Source organism: Siphateles boraxobius, unplaced genomic scaffold, assembly GCF_051911475.1.
Source record: "Siphateles boraxobius isolate OS27281-9 unplaced genomic scaffold, OSU_SipBor_1 32, whole genome shotgun sequence".
In the NCBI taxonomy this organism is placed as follows: Eukaryota; Metazoa; Chordata; class Actinopteri; order Cypriniformes; family Leuciscidae; genus Siphateles; species Siphateles boraxobius.
In genome coordinates this window covers 1,296,114-1,303,037 of record NW_027508942.1, presented here as the reverse complement: position 1 = coordinate 1,303,037, position 6,924 = coordinate 1,296,114, and positions in this window count along the sequence as shown.

The following is a 6,924-nucleotide window of genomic DNA, read 5'->3' as shown; positions in this document are numbered from 1 at the left end:
TTACATAATGTATTTATAAAAATTTATTTTTTTTAATTTAATTTAATTATAATAAATATAGGCTATATATATATATGATTTAATTAATATAATAATACATATTAATTTAATAATTCCACAAATACACTACTGTTCAAAAGTTTAGGGTCAGTAAGATTTCCTATTGTATTATTACAATTTAAACTAACTTTTCTATTTTAATATATTTTAAAATTAAATGTATCATTGATCCTTCATCAAAGCTGATTTTTTTCAGCATACTCCAGTCTTCAGTGTCACATGATCCTTCTGATTCTAATATGTTTGTGCTCAAGAAACTTTTCTTATTATCAATGTTGAAAGCAGTTGTGCTCAATCATTTTGAAGAGACATTTTTTTAGGATGCTTTGATTCATAAGCACAGCGTTTAAATTACATTGAAATATAATTTTTTGTGTCATTATAAATGTCTTTATAGTCACTTTTGATCAATTAATATGATATTAATTATAATAATTTCACATGATATAATATATGACTTTGTATATCAATAGTTTGGTTACTTTACTGGCTTTGGCATAAGTGTGTGTCATCCCAAAATATGTAAATTCAACAATATGGTACTTTATGATGTTATACACCAGGAGTAAAATGTAATATTCATTTCATACAGTACTGAAAAGGGTCCCAGCTCTATCTCTTTAGGGCCTGAAAACAGTGGGAGACCCCTGTTTTTTTGTATAGTATTTATTTGGATGTCAGTGTGGCTTTTCTCAGTCTGTATCTTGATGCTCTGCCCTTTAGCCTACGGTATGTTCTTTTTGCTAGTGAATATGACACCAGCATCTGGCCTTGGTTTCGTTAAAACATGTACCTTGCCAGAATCAAACGCCTTCGAAGGTCAGGACACATGTACCACAAAGAGGACTAGTGATTTAACAGCCTTAATATAATTGCATCTACAATTTACAATGAAGTCCAGTTATAAAAAGGATATTCTGTTCATATGTCATATTAAACATTACTTCCTTTTTGCATTTTGACTATTTCAATGGTTCGGAAGGAAATCCTCTCACAGAACATAAGAGATAAAAGACTAACACCGACTATGAAAAGCTCTCTTGCCACTGGTGTTTCTCTTCTGATTTGACAACCACGTTATTTGTGCAGTGTGCTTATTAATCAGCGTTAAGTATTTTGTGTTGTGTGCAGTTGGAAGCACTAACTTCATTAAATATACTTTATTGAATATTTAGCTTGGATTTGAGCCAACAGTTTCAGAGGAACAGCTACAGAAGGGGTAAAAAAATAAAGATCAACGATGTGAGAATCACTAGGGGATTGCCGAGGTGTCCAAACTAACAGCAATGTTTCCTGTGGTGTCAGGTAAAGCCGTCCATCTTGTTCTTTCTTGCTTTGCCAATCTTCCTTTAGTCAAGGACTGCGCTGCACTCAGTGATGTCTGTATTTTATTAGGTTGTCCTTTGGATTTTCTCTTGTGGTTAAAGTTGTTTTTTTCCTGGTGAAACTGTATTCGTGCAAGATTGAAAATTTCCAGTGGTAATTTCATGAAAGCAAAACAAAAATATTGTTTTAATGACTGAAATAACCCTGCCAAAAGGAAAAGCTAATTTGATATGGTGCCCTTAACTGATTATAGACATCCTCAACATTTGACTAGTTTGTTTTCCCAGGCAATGTTCTTTCCTCTTGTTTATAGTCCCACTGCCTTGAAAAACATAGCATTATTCAATGTGTTCACTGAATTTCCATTGAAACAGAGAGAGGGTGGGACATATCAAACAGCCCCTCCCTTTTTAAAAAATAGCCAATAGCATTTTGTTTACAATACAGCTCGGCCAGAGCCGTTGAACTCTGTAAAGCCGCAGTTTCCTCCTAATCTCCATCACTTTAAAATATAGCATTCTGCAGAATTCAAATGGGTCCGATACGTTTTGTGTTGACCCACGCATATGATCCGCTCTGTACTATCGTGTCTCTGGACCGGAGCAGACCGTGTGAGTGCTGTGGCAGTTCGCGTGACACTAATGTGAAACCAGACTTCATTCGCCCCAATAGAAAGCATATTTACACTGTCTGAATCGTTCCCTATCCCTTATATAGTGCACTATGTGCCATTCACCATGTGGAAAATAGTAAATGTGTGAACAAGTGACCGATTTTTGCTGCAGCTTCAGTGTCTATTTATTTATAATGTATGGGGCGAGACGCTTTAGATTCTAGAGAGCATTTGATTGGACAGAAAATGGAACTGAGAGACTGTACGCTTATAGATAAAAGTAAGGCTAACATTCATACTAAAAGCCAAAAAAAATTTATTTTGATTTTATGGGGACTTTAAAGGTACACTATGTAACTTTTTTTTCTATTAAACTTTTTTTAATAACAGAAAATTATGTAATAAAATAGTTGACTGTAATTATTTTGAATTCCTAAATTATTCATCATACTTTTAAAGTGGCACTCTAGTCCTCCATTCAGCCTGTGCTCAGTGCTTAAGGAAATGGGTTATCCAAACAGCTACACTAATGCTGATTTTGTAAACACTGGCTCGAATGTTCACTTTAAGGCTTGTGAGAATACACACTGTAAAAAATGTTCCTGTAAAATAACAGTAAAGAGCTGGCAGCAGAGACGCCAGCAGTATACCGTTATTTTTACGGTATTCATACGTAAAATGACTTTACGGTAGTAGTCTGTAAACCAGAAAAACTGTATATTTCTGTATTTCTATAATTTACAGTAAAGAGCTGGCAGCAAAGACGCCAGCAATATACAGTAATTTTACAGTAGTAGTCTGTAAACCAGAATTACAGTATATTTCTGTAGTCACACTGTTAAATGATTTCACAGTCTAATACAGTAAAAAAATAAATGCAGCATATTTCTGTGATTATTTGGAAATTACAATAATATTGTTTAGGTTGTTACTTTAACTTCTCACAGTATACTGTAGACAGGCACAATAGATAATACAATGTCTATAGGTCTGAGAATAATGAAGTTCATTGCAATCAATATTGAATAAATTAATACATTTAGTTAGTTTCTTAAGATATGCATTATTGTGAATATTATGCAAAATAAGCAATACAAACTTCAAAATCAAAAACCTTTATTTCAAAGAGCAATGTCAATATTAACATAAATACAAAAAATGGAAAAAATGAAAATAAACCCTGTTGGACAACACTGAGAAGAGTTTTCTAGTAGCAAACAGAAACAGCCTAGTAGTGTCTGCTTTAGACCATGGCAATTAACTTAAAGACTATTTAAGGAACATTAAAGGAACACTCCACTTTTTTTGGAAATAGGCTCATTTTCCAACTCCCCCAGAGCTAAACTGTTGAGTTTTACCGTTTTTGAATCCATTCAGCCGATCTCCGGGTCTGGCGGTAGCACTTTTAGCATAGCTTAGCATTGATCATTGAATCTGATTAGACTGTTAGCATCTCTCTCAAAAAAATGACCAAAGAGTTTCGATATTGTTCCTATTTAAAACTTGACTATTCTGTAGTTACATTGTACACTAAAACAGACGGAAAATGAAAAGTTGCGATTCTCTAGGCCGATATGGCTAGGAACTATAATCTCTTTCCTGCGTAACAATCAAGGAACTTTGCTGCCGTACCATGGGTGAGCAGGCACAATGATATTACGCAGCGCCTGAAAATAGTTCCCAGCTATAACTTCCAACGTGACCGGCACTAAGTTTCAATCGTGGCGTAATATCATTGCACCCATGGTACTGCAGCAAAGTTCCTTGATTGTTACGCAGGAAAGAGATTATAGTTCCTAGCCATATCGCCCTAGGAAATCGCAACTTTCCATTTTCCGTCGGTCTTAGTACACAATGTAATTACAGAAGAGTCAAGTTTTAAATAGGAAAAATATCGAAAGTCTTTGGTCATTTTTTTGAGAGAGATGCTAACGGTCTAATCAGATTCAATGATCAATGCTAAGCTATGCTAAAAGTGCTACCGCCAAACCCGGAGATCGGCTGAATGGATTCAAAAACGGTAAAACTCAACTGATTAACTCTAGGGGAGTTGGAAAATGAGCCTATTTCCAAAAAAAGTGGAGTGTTCCTTTAAGACCTTTTTGATTACACGAGTAAGAACATTCAGCATCCAAGCATCTTTGGCACTTTTTTGGGGGGGAATCCCACAGGCACATGGTTTTCCTCTTAAAATAGTCCTCTGAGTTAGATTAAAATTTCCTCAAAAGTCAATTTAAAAGATTTACATATGTAATCTGCAATGTATTCTCTGCTGTCTGTAAAAATATATACTTACATTATAACATTTTGAACATACGCAGAATTGGCAACATTTCGAAAACAAACTTAAGAACATTTTGAAAATGTACATTAAGGCCATTTGAAACCATTATAGTACAGTAGAACATTTTGACAATATGCATCATATGCATACATTAAAACATTTAGGGATGAAACTGTAAGGTAGGCACCTGTGCCACTGCGAGCTAGACTTGCAGGTTAACTCTTAAAATTGTCCTGTGAGGTAGGCTTGTGTTTTTACCTCTTAAAATGGTCCTGGTGAGGTAGGCTTGTATTTTTACCTCTTAAAAGGGTCCTGGTGAGGTAGGCTTGTGTTTTTACCTCTTAAAATAGTCCTGTGAGGTAGGCGTGTGTTTATACGTCTTAGTACTTGTGGATCCAGGAGAGATGACCATCACTTTGGTAGCTGCTGCTCCGCTCTGCAGCATTATTCCAGTGTTGCCACTGTCAAACAACAACAAACAATCATTATCATAATAATAAATAAATTGTACAATCAGGAATGTACAGTATCCTGATACACTGCAAGCTAATGTTTATAAAGTAATAATATCAGTTCTCTTGTGGCTTAATGTGGCAATGCCAGACTGTCAAAACAAAGAGAGTGAGATTAAAGAGCTCACCGATCTATATGAAGTTCCATTCAAAGTCAAGGAGATTCTTCAGCAGCATGGCGACGTGTGTATTGACTGCAGAAGACTTCTTCTGGACGATCACACCTTTCTTCTTGGAGACAACCTTGCCCCTTTTGGCCTTGGTCCCTCTCTCTGGATTTATACCAATGAAGCGCCTAAAATCACAATAGTCTAAGATCAGAGTGGGGTTGCAACAACATACTGTTTTGTGTACATTAAATTAAATGCAATGTATTTGGGTTTTTTTTGTCTTTCTTCAATGCACAAATAGAGTGGACTTGAATGACGTATAGAAGTGACATCAAATGGAATTATGATAAAGCCTATAGTACAACAAAATACCCTGTGTGTGTGTGTGTGTGTGTGTGTGTGTGTGTGTGTGTGTGTGTGTGTGTGTGTGTGTGTGTGTGTGTGTGTGTGTGTGTGTGTGTGTGTGTTGTGGCTTGAAATGTACAGTACTAATACCATTTTATGCGTGTTGTGGTTTGAAATGTACAGTACTAATACCATTTTATGCAAACAATACAAACACATTAATTTAATTGTATATATCCATATAATGATGACAAGGAATGAAGGGTTTTTACCTCTGAATGAATTCCAGAGTGCAGGCTGCCTCATCTTGATATTGAAGGTTGAATATGTAGTAGATTGCAAACACAGCAGCAAGTCCCGTTGCAAATGTTGGTGTGATGCCCTCAGAGATTACACGGCCCTCTAAGGTGATCATCCAACCTTTAATTGTGACTTGCCCTGTTGCACCTGAAACTTCAAGTCATAGCAACATGAGAATGCATGTTACCTTGTATAAACATTTGTAAACTCCAGATGAATGGCCGCTATGATATATAATGTGTCTATCAATTAATCTAAATGAAATGTATACCAGGCAGTATCAGGCGAGGACTTGCAGGAAGACTGAGAGTTGTCTCAACATCAGCTGCAGTGGCAGAAACCTTTAGGGAACAAATACATTATGCTTACCATAATAAGATTTTTAAGAAGAAAAATTATAAAAAGGTCAATAATTAGTAAACATTAGGTGAGAATAACCTAGAGGCAAATGAGATAGGCTTCTGAAGTACCTACAGTCAAACTGCTAAATAGATTTGGCATTCAAAATTTAAAGGGTAACAATTTTATTTTTACAGGTCTTGGGGAGTTCTACTGTAAATGTCTAAAAAGTAGTATAAACCCTTTTGTGGTTCTAGAGGAAACTGCACATAATCTGATAAATTGCCTCAAGTGATGTCACTCAGTGGTCAAGTTGCATTGTGGATAATCTAGGCACCAGCTTTTGAAAAGGAAGAAGAATATTTGGAATTAAAAATGTAATATTTCTGTTTCTGCTGTATTGATTTGATCATTTGCTTTTAAAACGTTCAACAGTGTCATAGCAGGGCAAAGAAGACAAGTGAAATACTTTTTAAAACCTTGCACCTACTTTACCCATAATGCAATTTAGCAACTGTGTGACAACATTGAGGTAATTTATCAGCTTACATGCAGCTTCCTCTGAGCCACAAAATAATATACACTCACTACTATTTTCACATAATGTAGTAGTACTCCCCAAAACTAGTACACAAATTAGGTGTCTGGACACTTAAGACTGGTGGAGTCACCATTTAAAACACAGGGTTAGAAAGAAAAAATAAAACTTACATCTGTAAGAAGGATCAGCCCGGTTAGGTCCTCTCCAAAGTGTGCCATGAGCAGCTGAACAACACGAAGTGCCATCTCATTATCTTCACCATTAGAGAGGATATCCTTGACATCTTTGTTGGTAGGTTTTCCCCTGAAGTATTCTGTGATGGCTCTTCCACATTCCTCCATACTGAGTTCCAAGCTACGAAGCACATTGATGTCTGTGAGCAACTCAAAATGTGCGTATATATACCTTGGCGTGAAAAGAAAAGGCCATTTGCTTTTCACATCTTCAATATCAGGTGGTGGAAGTGTATTTATATGGCGACGTTGTAGAGAGAA